Below are 21,149 nucleotides of genomic sequence, written 5' to 3'. Positions count from 1 at the left end.
ATGCCCTGAGAACTGATTACATTTGAAGCTCTTCCCTGCAGTGAAAAACCTGGGTTTATTTATCCTTGAACCTTATTGAATTCCCAAGGCCCATGGAATGGAACCTCTCTCACATTCTCTATTCCCACAATAAAACAGAGGATAAGATTGTCTTATTCTTGAAGATTTGCAGCTAAAATGTTCTATTCTTGAATTGAATCTTATTACTACCCCTAGAAAAGTTCAATGTTTTTTCATCATTAATACCTGGGCTTTTCCCCATAATCCCACTTCTGCAAACCTACTTCCTCCCAGAGATTATGAAAAGCTGAGAGAAAGATCTGTTTTTTGGGTTGGTTAATTAAGTTACTTGCCAACAAAAGAGAAGGGCACATTTTTTTTGCTGTTGGCACAGAGGCATGCTTCTGAGTCCCCTGCAGTTGAAAGCACTTCCCAAAGTTAAAGGGCATTAGTTTGCAGACTAGCTTGTGTTACTGGAGTGGCTATTTCCCTGTGGACTCTCCTTTTGCAGGGTCTTTGGATCTGGTATATAAAACTATGGCCATAATTCTGTCTTCAAAAAGTTAATTGCTTATTACTTCCTGTAACCAGGTACCAAGTATGGCAGGCAGCGTGATGACCTCTTAAAGATGTCCACGTCTAATTCCCAGAAACTGGGAATGTGTCAAATTATGTGGCAAGGGGAGAAAGGAATGTTCCAAATGGAATGAAGGTTGCTAATCAGCTGGCCTTAATACAGGGAGCATGGCCTGGATTTTCCAGGTGGGCCCAATATAATCACAAGGGTCCTAAAATGTGGAAGAGGGAGAATGAAGAGTGAGTCTCAGAGTGATGCAGATTCCCTGTTGGCTTTGAAGATTGAATGGGGCCATGAGCCAAGGAACGCTGGTGGCCTCTAGAAGCTGAATAGAAGAGAAAGATAGTTCTGCCCGAGAGCCTCAGGAAGGAATGTAGCCCTGCCACTATCTGGATTTTAGCCCAGTTTTGGACTTCTGACCTGCAGAACTGTAAGATAATAAGTTTTTGTCATTGTAAGCCATGAAGTTATTGGCAATTTGTGTCAATAGAAATTGAATACCTTCTAGTAGCCATGGGACTGATGGGTGAGAGGCAGAAGCCAGATACAAAATACAGGTAGAGACAGATGCATGATCACATGGAAAGAATTTAAAATCAGGCCAAGGGAAGCCTATTCAAAAACATCTTCTTATGTCTGCCTAGGCTTCATCTTCTTCCAGGAGACACACTGGATTATGCCTCATATGTGGATATGCTGGTGGCATCACTGTGATTGTCAACTCCCTGGGGAGAGGGTCCCTCTGCTGTGGTCCTGGGTAGCACCTCCTTTTCTTGCTATTCTACTCTTTACAGAGCAGTTAGGGTTGGCCTTGGCTGATTTGGGGCCAGGCTTTCCAAGGCTCCTTTGACACAAGAACTCCTTCTCTGGTTTTCTCAGCTCAGAACATGGGCCCTGCACCACCCCAGCTCCTTGTGCCCCCACATCTTAAGCGAGCTCAGAGGTATATGCACTGCAAAGCACACCTGTCACTCAGCCCCACTCAAAGCTCAATTTAAAGCAAAACCCACCTCTACAATGGAGGAAGAAGGGTCGGTTACTAATTCCTTTATTCCCAGCCATCATTCAAGACATCTGCAAACCAACTCCCTGAATTTAGGTCCAACCTCAGAGTAATCCTTAACCATCTTTTTCCAGGGAGCAATCTCTGCTCCTCCCTGTAGACTCTGGATGACAGCGAAGCCACAGTGCCTTCTAGTGGCCAGTAGGCTGGAACAGCACAAATGTGCTGTCTTTTGCCAAGACACAGGGACTTGGGCTTTGTTTCACTGAGTACAGGGCATATGGAATATTATGATTAGTTAGTGTCAGAAGGCCAACGAATAATATTAGTGCTATGGGATAGGACAGAGACACCCGAGACATTGACAATGCAATCAGAAAGGTGGAAACATAATGCCAGGTTTAACACTGATAAGCAGCAGGTCTCAATATGAAACTTGATGGGCTGGCTAACATGATGCTGAATCAGAATTTAACCATTCTCTGTCCCCTGCAAACTGCAGGCTAGCCCTGCATGGAAGAGAAAGTTCACCACTGATCTTAGCACACGTTGAAAACGCACCAAAGAATCTACCTTTTCTCTAGGGAACCAGGAGGAAAACGGGAAATAAGGAGAGACTAAAATGAAGAGAACAAATACTATAACTGATTTCCCTTCCATAGAGAAGATTTGGCAAGGAATGGGAAGATTAAAACAGGATTATTATTTTCGGGGTGCCCCACAAAATGGGGTATGTGGAACAAACTGTTGTCCCAGGAGACTGGCTTTAAACGGGGTAAAACAATAGTAATGTATCAGTTACTCCCTCCAATTTTGACCACTGCCCCCGGGGAATACTCATAAAACAGCAAAAATACACCCCCAGAGTGCAGTAATTAAATTAATTTGAAGCCCAATCTGTACTATCTGACCTAATCTCAACATTCTCTTGATTGTGTTTCTCATCTTGCCATATGGTCCAATGGAACACAGAGGTTATGTGATAGAAATAAATAACAGTATAAGAATACTCTAGTAATAACATGACCCAAACAAAGATATGTCTCAACTGGATTATGAATGGCCTTTAAGTTTTTTTTAAAAAGTATTTGATATCAGAGTTTAATATCTCTATACCATTTAAGTTAAATATCAGACACATCATAAAGAATCTAACATTAAAATTCAAGGAAAATTAGAATTCCAAGTAAAGTTATTTTCACCTTAATCCCAATAATTAAGGATAATGGCACTCACTCTTTCTGTTGTTATCTACATAGTTGGAAAAAATATCAAAAACAACATTAAAAATTTCAGTTAATTAAAGTCCTAAAAAAAAAAAAAATAAGGAATAACTTGGCTGGAATGTTGGTGAGGGCAAGAGCCCTGGGAGGTGAGCACAGCAGTCCATTTGTCCTAGAGGGCATTTGCAGATCCTGACTCAGCACTCAGGAAGCTGACTCACAGGCCAGGGGGGTAAAGGCAAAGACCAGAACATACCAAACGTGTCACTGCCAAATTCCAGCAGTAACAATAAGCCAGAGACAAACCTGTTCTTCAGATGCTCCAGGACACCTCAAGCCTTAAACTGATTCAGGGATCCTGATCATTTATACCTACATGCACTTTCAGAAGCACAGAAAAATGATCGCTACAGAAAAATATGGTCCATCCTACACCAAAAATTATTTCTACAGCTATAGCATTTGGCACAGTGTCAAACATCATCAGATTGGTAAGGAGAAATACAAACGCCATGAAAACTCAAGCACCAGCACAAAAAGAAAATCACAAAAATATCCTGTGAAGATCTCAGAGGTGAAAATGATCAGACAGACTCTGAAACAACTGTGTGTCCTATGTTCAAATAATAAAAAGTGATCTCAGAAAATATGAGGGAGTTATTAACTATAAATAACATAGCAGATTGGAAAAAGAAAAAAATAGAAATTTTGACAAGGAGATGGTGAGTGAGTGGTCATTTTTATCCATCACATCGGTGAGGTTTTATTAGAGGAATAAAGGAAAGGGAGATGTGCAATGAGCAAATGGACATAAAGCCTGACTTGCCATCAGGAATTAGATTGGGTAAGGAGGGGAGGGAAGTCAGGAGGGGCTAATGGACAGTGACAATGCTTTCAGACAATTTCCAGTATGCTGCCTTTTAGTAATTCTAACCAATACTTCAGAAAGATTTCTAGTATTATCTTAGTTTAGGCAGAAGAAGAGTAGTGAATATGGAGCTAGACACACAGAGTGTATTATCAGAGAGGGCAATTGATTGCTTCAGAAGTTCTTACAAGGAATATTTTAATCCACAAAGGAACTTTTAATGTATAAGGCAGACAAGTGGAAATGTCCTCTGAACTGACTGGTCCAGGTCTAGATATACTCTTGGGCTGGGATGATTACATAGAAGAGTTAGAAAGTTCAGGAGAAGCAGAATGCATCTGGAGCTAAGATTTGGGACTGGTTGCCAGGGTATCCATTTGTGTGCATTTCTTTGAACTAGAAAAAGGGCTGAATAACATAGCTGAAATGATAATCGCTATCATTAACAACATCATTATTAACATACTTTAACAAAAATAAAACAGAAGGGAAAAGATTTCCAAACGCATACTATGTGTTGAGACTTTGCTAGACAGCCAGAGTGTCACCAAGGATAACAAGTCATTCACATGCTGACAACTACAGAGGGGGAGCCTGCTGTTTGCTGCTTGATATCATCACTATCTGTATTATTAAGTTTATTGTACATGTTTCATGATCTCATACTTTTATGGGAGAGAAACTATCACTACCCCTGAGGACTCAATCTCTGATAAGTCACTTTAGGTTTCTTCAGTTGTCCCCAAGAAGTGTTCCAAATCCCTGAGACACATTGTCAAACAAAATTATAACACTCATGTTTTAAGAAATAGTTCATTTCCTCCCACTATATGAATCCTAGCTATATCTGAAAACTCACTTCTTCCCTGGGAGGATGAGGAATAAGGAAAGGCTGCTGTGAGCTGAGTAGAGAGGAGAGAGCCCTGCAGTTTTGTGCACAGGAGGGAAGTGTCTCTGCAATGCTGTGGCTAAGCTGCTGGCACAGAGATACACGGCCGAGTCCCCAAGCTCTGCAGGCTGGATCCTGAGAGTGGAATCTACTCCTTTGAGCCTCTCTGCAGAAAATCGTTCCTTAGGCAACTGTGAATCATCTACGGCTTCTTCATTCTCATATCGAATCAGAAGCTCCGGGCCCTGTCCCAAGTTCTGCCGGTACCAGTAAAGGGTATTGTGGCCAGAAATAGGATTGCACCAAAAAGCCACAGGCTGTTTTTTCTCTGTAATCTTATATCTCGGAGACTGGGTCACTCCAGCTTCTGTGAGTTCTGTGAGGGGAAAGGAATTTGAAAACAGAAGGAAATGACTGGAATAATCTCTGGGAGATTATGTGAGGATCATGGTGTTCCTAGGACTCACCTGCCCCCAGGAGACAGAGGGCCGCCCAGCAGAGGAGCCTGGTGCCCATGGCAGGGTCAGGGCAGGATGGGAGCTTTGCCAGATCGGGGTCACTGTGAGCAGGAGCAGAGGAAGTGGGACGTCACTGTCCTTACACGGAAGTTCCTACAGTGACATCATTGTCTCCACAAATGCCTAAGTTCTTAGAAAACAATTGTTGTAAACTAAAACACAGCTAAAAGTTTGTTTAACGTATTCATAGACTGGAAGTTCATCCAAGCATCCTCACTCACATATTCAGGGCTTGGGGGATTAGATCTCTCACTACATCTCTAAGCCTATCCTGTGCTCGATGTTTCTACTTGGAAGTCTCAAAGGCAACTCAAAATATATATGTCAATTAGTGACCTCTTGATTTTAGCATTTTGCTAAGCATTTTCCCTCTCTTTTGGTATTTCTTTTCTACCAGGTCCTCCATGCTCCCAGTCCTCTAGGGTAATTGACACAGCTTTATCCTAGAACTGCATTGAACCAGCCGACACACTCTAACCTAAAGGGGTAAAATAATTCCCTAAGCACAAAGTTGGGAGGTTTCGTTTTATCTGAAGGCCAATGACCAGTTCCCTTTTTGCTGTTATCAATCTTCATTATGCGTTGTGTATCAAGCCTTCACTACGATTCTGCCTGTAGTTCTGGGTCACCAACATATTGAAAGTAAGTTCTGATATCTTAACCAAAATGGGCGAAGAACACTCTAACTCCTGAAAATATCAGGGTGAATATCTAACAATAAATGCAAAATTGAACAAAACTTCTGGGATCTTAAACATTTACACCTCTATCATATTTTACAATTGAATTGCAGTGTTAGCATCCAGCAGTTTTTTTAAAAATTATGCAACATTAGTTATGACATACTTCTCATTGAGTGGTAGAGTGGGAAGGCTTGAGGGATTGGAGAAGTCCTGAGAATCAATACGAATGAACTAACCAATGATATGTATATTCAGAGAAAGGGAATAGTACAACTCAGCCTAGAGAAATCCAAGTTCCTAAAACCTCGGGGACACATGTCAAGGTTATTAGGTGAAGACCTGTGAGTGTAGAATTATCAGAACCATCTCTTTTCCATATAAATTGTTTATCATTGTGGTAGAAAAGCTGCTAGTTGGAGCCCACCTTATGTTAACACCAATTAATAATTTCATGATGGAAAGTGTCTTCATATCACAGTGTCACTATCTCTTCCATCCTTGTGACCAGGGCTTAAGGCCCTGGATGACTACAGCATTGAGAGTGGAGGCTGGGTGGCTGGAGACAGGACCTATCAGGTTGCATGTGAAATACTTGAAATAGGGGCATCCCATTTCTAGGAAAGAGATTCCCCAGGTATTCTCAGGCCTCCCCTGCTACCTGAGCACCAAAACAAATAACAAAAAAACACCCACGATTGTGTCAGGGCCTAAAGGGCCGTCTCATTGCTCATGGAAGGAAATGCCAGAGTTCTAGAAAACCTGGTTCTTGTTAAGAATATTTGCGGTGTTGGCCAGGCGCTGTGGCTCATGCCTGTAATCCCAGCACTTCGGGAGGCCGAGGTGGGTGGATCACGAGGTCAGGAGATCAAGACCATCCTGTCTAACATGATGAAACCCTGTCCCTACTAAAAATACAAACAAACAAACAAACAAAAAAATTAGCCAGGTGTGGTGGTGGGCGCCTGTAGTCCCAGCTACTCAGGAGGCTGAGGCAGGAGACTGGCGTGAAACTGGGAGACAGAGTTTACAGTGAGCTGAGATCACGCCACTGCACTCCAGCCGAGATCACGCCACTGCACTCCAGCCTGGGTGACAGAGAAAAAAATTTTTTTTCAAAAAAAAAAAAAAAAATTTGCGGTGGTGTTACTGGAAACATCTACAATTGTGCACTCCCATCTTCTACATTCCCCTTACATCCTTCTGTCGATCATCCAGTACACACTAGAATAGGTTAGGTGTAGGGCAGGGCACATTGCTAAGGTTTCTCTGATGTTCTCCCAAGGAGGCATATTTCTCTCTGCATTGGTCTGTGAGCATTCAGGTTGGTTCCTGGCTCTCCTCCATCTACCCCTCAAGTGGGCTCAGAAGATTCTCCACTCAATGGTTTGCTACAGGTCAGGTTTCACTGCTGAGCAGAACCCACTGGCATCAGTGGAGAAAGATGAGTTTCTACTGACCACTCAAAACACCTGCAAACTAGATACTGAATACTAGGATGAAGCCAGACTTTTCCTTTAAACTCGACTTCTCAGGCAACACTTAACCTTGTATCAAAAGCATTTGGACCCCATCAAACCTCAGTGCCTCCTGATGAGCCACTGGGCTTAGGCCCTCCATACATGGCTCAGGAAGGGTGACGGGACTTCTAAAAAACAGAAACTAGATCAGGGCCACTGTCGGACAGTGTTTGTGGGGGACTGAGGGAATTCCTTCCAGCTCCATCTGATCCTTCTGTCCTGCTAGAGACCCCTCCCCACAGACAGTGTTTCGGTCCTTCTAGAGCCCCCTCCCTGTTACACAAACACGTATTATCCAACCACAACTTAGGACAAGCACTACCACTCCTCTGCTTACGTTCAGGCATTTTCCCAACATCTGTGAGTTCTTGACCAACCTGTAGAGAGAACTCAGAATCTGCTGTTTCAGTTAAAACAGTCCTATGTATTACTAAACAGTTTCTTGACATGCATTGTTAGCTAAGTTTTGTGCTCATCTCAAAGATGTCAAGCTATTTTGTCCTCAGACTATAAATTCTCTTAACTTTTGGGGGAACTTTTAAAAATCATAGTTTGTCCCTATAGAAAAAGTATTCTATAGGGTTAAAAGAAACCTTATCTTGTGTGTTCATTTTGTGGTAATTATAGAATATTTCAAAGATATTGAAAATGAATATAAAAAATACCCACCACAAAACTGAAATCATGCCAACATTTCAAGATCTTAAGATTTGTTTCTTCTAATTTTATTTAAAAAACTGACACCTTTGGAAGAGCTGAATCATACAACAAACAGAATATTAAAATGTATTTCATCATTAACGTCTTTTGACATTTGCTTTATCTCTTTTTGTGTATTTTACCCTCAATATCTGAAGTAAAACACTTTATTCTTATTGATTCAGTATATCTCTCCTAAAAAGAGGCCATTATCTTAGAAAACCACAAATGCCTTTATTACACTCAAAAACTTTATTTCAAAAACATTATTTTCTCATATACACTTCACATTCCCCTTTCTCTAGTTGTACCAATGTGTCCTTTGGTTTTATTTTTTTTTTTCTACAGGGCATTATCAAAGATTATGCATTTCTTTTGGTTGTCAGGTCTTTTTAGCTACTTTTTAAACTAGTTATCTATTTGGCCCACTTATATTTTCTGATTTTCGTGGTCTTGATTTTTGTAAAAGTCCGTGTCAGCTGACTGGTAAAATGACCCCCAATCAGAATTTCCACATTATCAGAGGTTAAATATTTTGGCAAACACTATGCCATAGTTGATGTGTGTTTCCCATTGCATCTGATCAATTACAAGAACATATAATGCTATCTTTACACATTTTTGGCGATGCTAAATTTAACATCATAGACATCAGAGCCCTCCATTGTGAAGATATCATTTATCTTTTATAGTTAATAAGCAATTAGTGGAGTGACACTTTGACACAATACAGATATCTTGATCTCCAATAACCTTTCAGATGTTGGTTTTGACATCACCTGATGGTCTCTGTCTATAACTGCATTAATGGTTACATTGATTTTCTAATTAAATGTACTAACTAGCATTATTCTGTAATGAAGACATTCTTACCTACATCTTTTTATTGTCATTATACCTTATAGATTTTTAAAATTTGTTATAATTTAGTGTCCTCACTATTATTCTCTAATGTTTAGATACTTGTGTTTGGCTAGTGGGAGCCCCGTGAAACTGCTACTGTGGATTTTTTGTATGTTTTCTGGGTCATGAAACTTCCTTGATTTCTGCCAAAAGATGTTTTTGACTTTCCCTGCTTTGGATCTAGAAGAAGTCATTTCTGCTTTGTTTCTTTTAGAAACATGTAGAAATTAAATACCATGTAATAATTCTGCCCATTACTACTAGGAACACAGCTACAAATAAATAAAGCAATTGTCCATCGACTTTATATTGCTTCTTACGTATTGTATGGTTAGAGTTAGGAAATACATAATTTTTAAATAAGTTCATATTGATACCTCCAATTCAAATAAACACCACAGATTTCTTCCTTGTCTTTCCCTATTTCCTATTTGTATCTCTCTTCCCTTTGTAAGAACTCTGTTTCCCAGCCATGTCAATGAATTTACTTCTTCTCTGTTGTATAGTATATTAAAACTGTTTCAGAAATATGCACTAAAAACACTAATAGCAGCAAATCTCCCCCGTGAAGTTCAACCCCAACCTCATTTAGCCTTATAATCGTAAAACTATTAAAATATAAAGATAAAATGAAACTAAAAACAACCAGAAAAGAAAAGCCATTACCTCCTAATAAGATATACAAATGATCAATAATATATGAAAAGATGCTTAGTGTCTACTGTCTGGGTCTTCTATCTAAGTTCAGTTTATTACATGCAACATGTTGGAAAAGCTCTTTGACTTTGGCCTTGGCAATGATTTCTTCGATATCATACAAAAAGTTCAGGCTACAAAAGCAAAAATAAATGGGACTAAATCAAACTGAAAAACTTCTGCACAGCAAATACAACAATCAACAAAATGAAAAGGCAACCTGTGGATTTGAAAAAATATTTGCAAACCATATGTCAGATAAGAGATTAATATACCAAACATATAAAGACCCCATACAACTCTCTGGCAAGAGAACATATAACCCTATTTAAACTGAGCAAAGGACCTAAACAGACATTTCTACCAAGAAGACATAAAAATGGCCAGGATGCTCAATATCACTAAATGTTAGAAAAGTGCAAATCAAAACTGCTATGAGATAGCACCTCACACCCATTAGGATAGCTATTATTAAAAAGATAAGTTGCAAGAGTGTGGAGAAAAAGGAACTTTTATAAACTGTTGGTGGAAAAGTAGATTGATGCAATCATTAAGAAAATTAGTGTAGATGTTCCTAAAGAAATTAAAAATAGAATTATATGACCCAGCAATCTCTTTTCTTGGTATATACCCAAAGAAAATGAAATCCCACCTCTTGAAGATATCTGCACTCCCATGTTCATTGCAGCGTTATTTACAAAGCCAAGATATGGAAACAACCTAAGTGTCTACTGATGGACAAAGGATGAAGAAACTGTGGTATACATATACAGCGGAGTACTATTTGGTCCTAAAAGAATAATGAGATCTTGCCATTTGCCTCAACAAACATAGATGAACCTGGAGGACATTAGGCTAAGTGAAATAAGCCAGACACAGAGAAATAGTATATATTATTTATATGTGAAATTTACAAACACTGAAATATACAGAGAGAATGAAATAGTGGTTACTGAGAGGATGGCAGGGGGAGGGAATAGGAAATGGGAATATTTAGGCCAAATGATATAAGATAGCAGATAGGCAGGATGAAGAATTTTAAAGATCTATTGTACCACATGAAAACTATAGTTAATAATAATATATTCAGAATTTTTTTCTAAATGAGTAAATTATATCTGCTATTGCCACAGGGAGTAAATAGTAACTATGTGAGATGATGGCTATATGCATTTGTTTCACTATAGTAACCATTTTCCTATAAATATGTATCTCATAATATCATGTTATGTACCTGAAGTATACATAATAAAATTTTAAAATTTAAAATGAAAGTTCAAAAAAAGATGCTTAACATCATTAGTCATTAGGAACATGTAAATCAAAATCGCAATGAGGTATCACTTCGCATTTACCGGGATGGCTAAAATAATTTTTAAAAAGAAGAACAAAACAGAAATTAAGTGTTGGCAAGGCTGTGAAGAAACTGGAAGGCTTTTACATTGTTGTGGGAATACAAAATGCTGAGGCTGCTGCAAAACACTGTTGGGCAGTTGCTCAAAATGTCAAATATAGAATTCCCATGGGACTCAGCAATTCTGCCCCGAGGTATACACCCAGAATAATTGAAAGCAGGAAATCAGACAGATACTTGTGGGCCAGTGTTTACTGCAAGATTATTTATAATAGTCAAAAGCTGGAAACAACTCATATGTCCATCAACTGATGATAAAATAAACAAAATGTGGTCTATACACACAATGAAGTATTATTCAGCTATGTAAAGGAGTAAAATTCTGACACATGCTACAACATGGATGAATCCTGAAAGCATTAGGCTAAGTGAAAGAAGACAGATACAAAGGGAAATATATTTTATGATTTCCCATAAATTAACTATTTAGAGTTGGTAAATTCATATGAACAAAGGGTAGATCAGGGGTTACCAGAGGCTGAGAAGCAGGGGAGATGTGGAGTTATTGCTTAATGGGTGTGGTTTCTCTTTGAGATCATGAAAAACATTTGGAAACAGCAGTGATGGTTCTACAACATTGTGAATGTACGTAATTCCACTTAATTGTACGTTTTAAAATTGTTAAAGTCAAAAAGTCAAAAATTATAGTTTTATGTACATATAAAACATTTAAAAATTAACGTTTAAAAACTGGTAATATATATTATATATATATAACTGGTCATGTATATACTATATATATTATACATATATGATGTAATATATGTTATATATAATACATATATGACATAATGTATATACTATATGTAATGTATATACTATATATTATACATATATGGTTGTACATATATTTATAACCACAGTTTTTAAATGTTAATTTTTAAATGTTGATTAAAACCTTCAAAATGGCTAAAATAAATATTGACAACTCAATTCTTCATGAGGGACCCTAAAGACAATGAAAGGAACTCAAGTAATTTAAACATACAGTCATCTCTTAGTATCCTGAGGGGATTGGTTCCAGGAAACCCTGCTGATACCCTAATCTGAGGGTGCCCGCCTTCCTCACAGTCAGCCTTTCGTATCCTTGGGTTCCACATCAGCTAATACAGAGGGTCAAGTACATTGCTAATTTATTTCAAAATGTTGCTTGTCAGAATATATCTCAGAAAGGGTTTTCTGATATAGCTATTGTATTAGTCTGTTTTCACACTGCTATGAAGAAATACCCAGGACTGGGTAATTTAATTTATAAAGGAAAGAGATCTATTTGACTCACAGTTCACATGGCTGAGAAGGCCTCAAGAAACTTAAAATCATGGCAGAAGGAGAAGGGAAGCAAGGCACATCTCACATGGCAGCAGGACAGAGAAAAAGAAAAGAAAACTGTCATTTATAAACCATCAGGCCCTGTGAGAATTCACTCACTATTAGGAGAACAGCATGGAGGAACCGCCCCCATGATCCAATCACATCCCACCAGGTCCCTCCCTTGACACGTGGGGATTACAATTTGAGATGAGGGTGGTGACACAGAACCAAACCATATTGGTTATAATTTTCTTCTGTAGTATAATACAGTTCCACTAGTCCATATCTTTTCTCATATTTGGGACTATACTTTCTTTGAAAACTTTCCAATCTGGTAAGTTTGCATTCATAATTTACTGTTTCAGATTGGAATACTCTGATTCTAAGTGAGGTTAAGAAACTATTTTTTTTTTTTTTTTTTTTTAAGATGGAGTCTTGCTCTGTCACCCTGTCTGGAGTGCAGGGGGTGATCTTGGCTCACCGCAACCTCCGCCTCCCAGGTTCAAGCAATTCTTGTGCCTCAGCCTCCCGAGTAGCTGCTGGGACCACAGGCACATCTCACCATGCCCGACTAATTTTTTGTATTTTTTATAGAGATGAGGTCTCGACATGTTGGCCAGGCTTGTCTCGAACCCCTGACCTCAAATGATCTGTCCACCTCGGCCTCCCAAAGTGCTGGGATTGCAGGAATGAACCACTGCACCTGGCCCAATAACCTATTTTTATGTTAGTGGTAATTTATGTTTACTTTTCTGTGAAATGCCTATTTAGACTAAGTATTGCCATTTTATTGGGTTGTCTTTTTCTTAGTAAGTTATGAGAATGCTTTACTCATTTTAGATACTAACTCTATTAGATAAGAAAAGCTATGCTACAGAAAACAAAATAAAAATCTTAAAATTTCATTGGCTTAATTCTGTGAAGTCTTACTTCCCATGTCCACAAAGCCCAGCAGGGCATAAGTGGCTTTCTTCCATGGCTCTTCACCAAACTATGACCCAGTGAGCCAGACTGCTTCCATATTATCGTTAGTCAATCTGTATCGCGTAGCTCCCAAGTTTATTAAGGCATAGCAAAAGAGTTGAAGGGTATCTGTATAGAAAACAGTCAACGGCAGGCTTGAGACTGCGGTGCTTAGAAAGTTCTGCTTGCAAGACTGGCATTTGGCTGGCATCTGGGAAGCTGTCTGGTGAGCAGTGCCCTGTACTGACATGAAGTTTCTCCTAACTGAGAGGAGTAGCTCATTGTGCCTAGACTGATATCGCAAACAGTATTGTGCTGAACACCAGATTTCCTTCTGGGCTGTGGATTTTGGGTTCATACTAGGCAGTGAGTGCCTCCATGACCAATCTCCACTAAAGCCTCTGGGGTGTTGAGTCTCTGATGAGCTCCACAGGCAGAAACATTGCACACGTGTTAATGCATTTTTGTTGCTGGGAGAAGTGAGATCTGTGTGACCCCACCCGGGAGGAAGAGAGTATAAGGAAGCCAGTGTGTGAACTCCTCTAGATTCCTTCTGTGTGTTTTCTTCATATGATCCACTGCTGAATATTTACTATGATGCTGTAATAAATCTCAACTGTAAGTGCAACTGTATGCTATATCCCATGAGTCTTTGCAGCTAATTTCTGTGTCTACTTGAGGACTCCCTTGGCAGTGCCACAAGTTATTTCTTTTTTCTCTTCTTTTTTTTTTTTTTTTTTGAGATGGAATCTCACACTGTCACCAGGCTGGAGTGCAGTGGCACGATCTTGGCTCACTGCAATCTCCATCTCCAGGGTTCAAGTGATTCTCCTGCCTCAGCCTCCTGAGTAACTGGGACTATAGGTGCCCGCCACCACATCCAGCTAATTTTTGTATTTTTAGTAGAGATGGGATTTCACCATGTTGGCCAGGATGTTCTCGATCTCCTGATCTTATGATCCACCCATCTCAGCCTCCCAAAGTGCTGGGATTACAGGCGTGAGCCACCGCATGTGGCCACTGCAAGTTATTACTAAGGGCCAGCCTTGGGATTGCCCACATCAGTTCTGCACACATCCAGTTATTCAGAATCTCTTCATATGTTCCCAGCCCTTTAACTACAAGTGAAGCCTGGAACCAAAGGGGAGCCAAGGCACTTTTGTGAGCATAAACGGTCTTTGTCATGCTGATTCTTCTTCATTTGCATGTATTCCTCATGTCTTTTCCAGGCTGTGGCTTGACTTTTCGTTTTTTATCATGTGTTTTGATACATGATTAATACAGCTAATGTCAGGTTTTTATTTTTGTTGTTGTTGTTGTTTTGAGATGGAGTTTCACTCTGTCACCCAGGCTGGAGTGCTGTGCTGCCATCTCGCTCGGCTCACTGCCACCTCCACCTCCCAGGTTCAAGTGACTCTCATGCCTCACCTTCCAGAGTAGCTGGGAGTACAGGCGCCCACCCACTCGCCAGGCTAATTTTTGTGTTTTTAATAGAGATGAGGTTTTGCCATGTTGCCTAAGCTGGTCTTGAACGCTTGGGCTCAAGTGATACACTGCCTTGGCCTCCCGAAGTGCTGGGATTAAAGGCATGAGCCACCACGCCCAGCCAGTATTATTTTTTATGGCTTGTGTTCTTTTGTATTTCCACTAAAAAATTCTTCCCTCAAAGGATAAAAGTATTTTCCTTAATTTCTTCTATTAAATTTAAGTTTTTCTGCTACAGTTAAGAGTAAATGTACCTGAAATATACTCTCATGTAAGGAATTAAGTAGAGACTTGGGGATAAGAGGGAGGAACATATGCTCAGTGCAAAAAAGTAATCTGTAAAAACACATCAAAACAACATAACACATATGAGGAAATAACTGAACATAGACGAGTGTGACTGGAGCAGAGAGAACCAGGGGAGACTTGTGCAAAATGATGATGGAGATGTAGGTGAAGGGCAAATGATAGAGGGCCCCATGAGGCTATTGCCCCATAGAGGAAAGGCAACCAGGAACAGAGGTCAGGAGTGAAGGTTCGTGACTATGAGTGGAAGGGAGAGTGGAAGATGGGGAAAGGGGCAGATGAAGAAGTCACTGAAGCCCACAGGTGAGAGAAGAAGTCCAGGCTTTGGGGTTAAGAGATTTATCACTAATCTCAACTAGTGATGCCTTTTCCTTTCTAAAACCAGAAAAAAATAAAGAGCTGCAGAAGAGAGACTAGGCGAGCTAAGGGTGTTAGGGTGATCTCCAGTTGGTTTGAGACTGGGGTAGGAATGGACGTCAGCACTGAGGGTCCTAAGGCCCCTGCTCTATGGCCTCCAGGCTGGCCAGGGCTCTCTGACTCCTGTGGAGGCCTGGACAGCCCAGGGTGGGGACAGACACAGAGCAACCTCAGTCTTTCTAACTGCCCTTTATGTGCAGAGAGGAGGCAGCCGTGCAGCACTGTGGATTCACTGCTGGCACAAAAGTACACAGATGTCTGGGAGCGGGTAGCGGACTCCAGAGTGAGGAGGAAATCCTCTGTCTTTGATCTAGAGACACTGTAGCCATCTGAGACTTCTACTTTGTCAGTGTCTTCAACACCATATGAGTAATGGATCAGCCTCAGGCCATGCCCCAGGTCTTGTCGATACCAGTACATATAGCGGTGGTTCTCAGTCTGGTGACATCTCAGAGTCACTGGTGTTCCTGTCTCTGTGATCTTGTGTCTTGGGCTCTGGGTGATTCCAGCATCCATGTGTCCTGTAATAGAAAACAATAGACCCTGATGCTGTAATCCCAAGAAAAAGGCTTCTATCGAGGCCTTGGGAATTCGAGGGAAGGAAGCCCACCTGTGACCAGTCCTCACCTGTCCACAGGAGACAAAGGGCCACATAGAAGAAGAACCTTGTGCCCATTTCAGGTCCAGGCCAGGATCTCGTGTCTCCCAGCCCTGCTTGGGGAAATAGAACTTAGGTTCTCAGTGACTCGATGACATCAGTGCCCCTGACAAGTAGTTGAGCTGCAAAGTTAACCTGCCACACCCTTCCATTCTCCACAAAAATAAATCAAGTGTAATTTGTAATTTATGTAATTTATGATATGTAATTTATGATATGTACAGCAATATTTTATAGGACATATATACAATTAATAGCTCAGAATGGGAATAATTTGTAGACTATTTTTAAAGACATAAGGGCATATGCTCTTTGCAGGATTTTAGAAAGCAAATGCATTCCTCTCTGCATATTTTGTTCCCATTAGGATACAATTCTTCATTTTTATGCTGTTTTAATTGTTTCTAATATTTATGTAGTCTAAGGGACATTCTTATGGCAGTCTGGTATCCTTTGGAACTCCTCTCCTCAAATTTGCCTCTAAGTTCCTTTTACTAGATTTTATCTTTTCTCAAACTCTGGATAACTGGATGTCAGCCTACAGTAATGGCCTCTGTTAAAAGAGCCACCTGACATCTGGGAAGGTTTCAAAAAATTCTTACAGTTAGGGTCCATATAATTTGTATATTGTTTTATGCTCTGTCACATTAGTTCACCTCACAGGAGTCTCATCATCAGAGCTCAGACCTCTGTGTGTTCCCGCTGGTAGTGTGATGGTTAATTTTAGGTGTTAATCTGACCAGATGAAGGCATACCTGGATACTGGTACAGCAGTGTTTCTCGGTATGTCCGCGAGGGTATTTCTGGAGGAGATTGGCTTGTAAATTGATAAACTGTGTGGGGAAGATCTACTCTCCATGTGCATGGGCAATATCCAGTCAGCTGGCGGCCTGGATAAAACAAAAAGACACAGGAAGGGTGAATTTGCATTGTCTCTTAGAGATGAGACATGTGTCTTCCACTGCCCTTGGATATCAGAACTCCAGATTCTCCTACCTTTGGACTCCGGGATTTGCACCAGCAATTCCCTGGCTTGTCAGGTTTTTGGTCTCGGGCTGAGAGACACAACATTGGCTTCCCTGGTTCTGAGGCCTTCAGACTTGGACTGAGTCATGCTACTGGCATTGCTTCATCTTCAGCTTGCAGATGGCTGGCATACTGGGGAACTTTTCAGCCTTCATAATCATGTGAGCCAATTTCCCTAACAGATTCTTCTCTTCTCTTCTCTTCTCTTCTCTTCTCTTCTCTTCTCTTCTCTTCTCTTCTCTTTTCTTCTTTTCTCTTCTCCTCTCCTCTCCTCTTCTCTCTTTCTCTCTCTCTCTGTGTATATATATAGAGTGTATATATATATATATATATAGTTTCTCCAGAGAAACAGAATGAATAGAATATATATATGCATATGTATACATATATACTTTTTTTTTTTTTTTTTGCTATGAGAATGATTTACTAGGCAACAGCACATACTATGAAAAATGCTTTAAAATACAACAGGAAGAGATGTGAAGACACAAAGAACAAGTACATAGTGACACATGACTATCAGAACATACTAAGTGATGATCCATACTGCTTCCATCCTTTACCCAGAAAAGGAATAATCTAGGTCACCTCCTCCTCAGAGAGAAACAGAACCAATAGAATACATACATGTATGTACATATATACATATGTATGACTAATGCAGATATGACTTCTCTCATATCTCAGGCCACCTGAGTCTCCATCACCTAATAGGAATGTCATCATCAGAACTCAGACCTCTATGTTCTCATGAGTTTTGTGATGGTTAATTTTATGTGTCAACCTGACCAGGCTAGGACATACCTAGGTAGCTGGTACAGCAGCATTTCTTGGTCTATCTGTGAGGGTATTTCTGCAAGAGATTGGCTTGTGAGTTGATGGACTATGTGGGAAAAACCCACCCTCCTTTTTTTCTTTTGTGTAAAAATAAGAGGAAGCTCATTAAGGATGTATATGAGATATTTGCCCAGAAGTACACTAGTCTGGTGCCTTTAGGGTAACAGGGAAATGCCCTGTGTCCATTCAGAAGGTCTTATTCCCACAAATGGGAGGATATTGATTGAACCATAAATGTGCTGTGGTGCAAAATTTACATCTAGTCAATAGTAGTACTATTGTTATTTCAGATACAGGTCACATCTCAGTGTGAGGCTCCCTTTTTGTGACTGCACATCTTGATGTAACCTGGGTGAGTAATTCCTACACTCATGCTCCAGTGAGAATGGATACAGAATCTGAAGTGGAGACAGGGGGGAGACCCATGAACACCCCCACAGAGAGGCTGTGGCTGGGGCCTGGCAATCCCAGGAAGAGCTTTCTCATCTATGCCCAGAACTCCCCTGGTCCTGGGATACCAAAAGGCACACAGAAAAAGAGATCATTGCCCATGGTTGAGTCAGGACAGGAAAGGAGAGTTTTCCATCTCAGGGCTCAGATTCTTTAGGGTAGGGCACATGGAATCCAAGAGCTCTGAGAATTGTTATCAAAAAAGGTGTGATCCATCAATAAATAAGGTGTGATCCACCAATAGAATTCTCAACAATACTCTGACTTCTCTGGGGAGATAAACATCTACCAGGAATATTGTCCTTATATTTACATTTTTATTTCTTGATCATTATTGATTTACAAATTTTCTTTTGTTGAAAACATACACCTTATTTTGCAGCCTTGTCTGTTTTCTGTGCTAATGTTTCTCAAGCATTTACATGGTGCCTACACACGGTAACTAGCTAGAAGTGGATTTGCCATGAAGTCAGTGAAGAATAACTTCAGGCCTTCTCACTTGCACAGAATTTATTTATTTTTTTTTAATTTGAGACAGAGTCTCACTCTGTTACCCAGGCTGGAGTACAATGGTGTGATCTCTGCTTACTGCAACCTCTGCTTTCTGGGCTCAAGTGGTTCTCCTGCCTCAGTCTCCCAAGTATCTGGGATTACAGGTGCCCACCACCATGCCTGGCTAATTTTTGTATTTTTAGTAGAGACAGGGTTTTACCATGTTGGCTAGGCTGATTTTGAATGCCTGACTTCAAATCATCCACCTGCCTCGGCCTCCCAAAATGCTGGGATTACAGGCACGAGCCACTGTGCCTGGCCTTGCACAGAATTTTTTCAAGACATTGTCATTTTGTATTCTCTTTTTCAAAGTGATCCCTAAAATTTTATAAGCCTCATGCTCCACAAAACTTGGATCTACTCTGCACATACACTCGTTAAATTTTTGTTGAATGACTGAAGAAAGAAATGAATGGTTCTCTGAGTCCTGGCAGACCCTGAAGCTGTGAAACATAAACTTAGTCTATTCAGTTACAAATAAGCTCAGAGCCTTAACTTAGCAGAGACTCATGTGAGTCTGTTGGAAACTCAGAATGAGTCAAAATGAACTTGGAAGAGATAGTTCACATATCATTATAAGACTTGTGAATGAATGCATGGCAGTATAACTAAAAGAAAACCATGGCCTTTTTCAAAGAGAAGTGTCTTAGAGGGTCATCCCATTCTATCACTGTCAAAGTTTTAAGCTAACCCTGAAGGCAAAGTTTGAGACGTGGGCTTTGGTGAAAGTAGTTTGCTTTGGAAAGGATCTCAGGAATTAGGAATAAGAGAGATGGGAGAATGAAATAGGGAGAGAGGAAACCAGGATAAAGGTACAATATTGAGTTTGTGCTGGAGCAACAGGAGATGGAATCCATCAGGACTGCTCTGAACTCACAACTTTCTGGGAGCAGCACACCTTGCATATCAGACTCAGTATCAAGCAGGAAATGCTGTAAGATGCAACATTTTTCACTTTCTCTTAAGGCACAACTGTTTATGTTACTTTACCAATGAGTGATCAGACTACTATATCAGCATTTTAGATGACTTTGTGTCTGAATCATAGGTGAATCAGACAAAAGTAATTAATGTCTGCCTTTGTTACCAGATTGCACAAAGTAAATAACTGCTCGACTAGACATTTGTCAGAAAATTCACAGGGACCTAAGATTTATTGAGCCTATACTACGTATTAGACTCTGTCTTATTTACAAGTATAAAATTTCTGTAAGACATATATTACTGGCCTCAGTTTACAAGTGACAAAACTTAGCCAAATGTTTTTCAAGTCACTGACCCAAGGAGTCAGAATATGAACCACTGAGGTCTCCTCATCTCCAAGGACCTTCCTCTTTAGCATGTAGCCTCCCACGTGAAAGATGTTATTCAAATGATTTGTGTCAAATGCACTGTTTCTAAAAAGGGCATTTGGGTCAATGTTTCCAATGTTGAAGGTATCTTCCTCTACCAAAATGCATAGGGTGGAGTAACTTCAAGCATAGGTTGAAAGTTAGTATGGCCTAGGTGTGAGTCCAAGTTCAATATTTGTTAGCTGTACCTCCTTTAGAAAATTATCTAAATTCTCTAACATGTTTTTACCTGTAATATGGGAGTGAATTGTTCTCCCTTATGAAGTTCTTAAGAAATTAATTGAAATAATGTACTTCGTATATGGCCCAGAGAAAATGGGATTAACAATATTGCTTGCTATTAGCAATCAACAAGGGAATTTTCTATAAGTTCACATAAAAGAGGTAGAATTAAGTTGGTCTTTGTCCACTGTATACTGGCATATGCATCTGCAAATGGCACATCATACACTTGGTAGCTGCTGTGCTGGTCGTTTTACATGTGCACCCAACGCTCCCCGCAACCCACTCTCGCCTCCCTGCCCTGTACTGCCCTGGGCTGTGCCCCTGAAGACTGATTTCAGCAAAGGGTGCTATCCAAGGTTTCGGCTGGGCTTTCCAATGGCAGACACCAGCTGGACACTGAAGGGTAGTGAAGAGAGAGTTCAGCGTATCTGGGCTTCCCCTTCCTAGCTTCTGGTCCTGAGTTCCTCCCTTTGGGAAACTTTTCTCATTACTCGCATGCACCTCCAGGAACACAGCATTTCCCTCCCACCCCTTTCTCCATAGGCCCAGGAGTTGTACTGGCTTCTCAGTGTGCTGG

General features: G+C 40.3%; 2 gene segments (V, D, J or C); both read right to left on the bottom strand.

Annotated features, from left to right (window-relative positions):
- Positions 1–21,149, bottom strand: part of LOC111532386 — a 512,723-nt gene that overhangs the window by 261,985 nt on the left and 229,589 nt on the right.
- The window catches only part of LOC111521481, a 514,718-nt gene that overhangs the window by 270,952 nt on the left and 222,617 nt on the right, over positions 1–21,149 (bottom strand).

This window comes from Piliocolobus tephrosceles, chromosome 8, assembly GCF_002776525.5.
Source record: "Piliocolobus tephrosceles isolate RC106 chromosome 8, ASM277652v3, whole genome shotgun sequence".
Lineage (NCBI taxonomy): Eukaryota > Metazoa > Chordata > Mammalia > Primates > Cercopithecidae > Piliocolobus > Piliocolobus tephrosceles.
The sequence above is the reverse complement of the archived record's forward strand: the minus strand, read 5'-3'. Positions and strand labels throughout refer to the sequence as shown.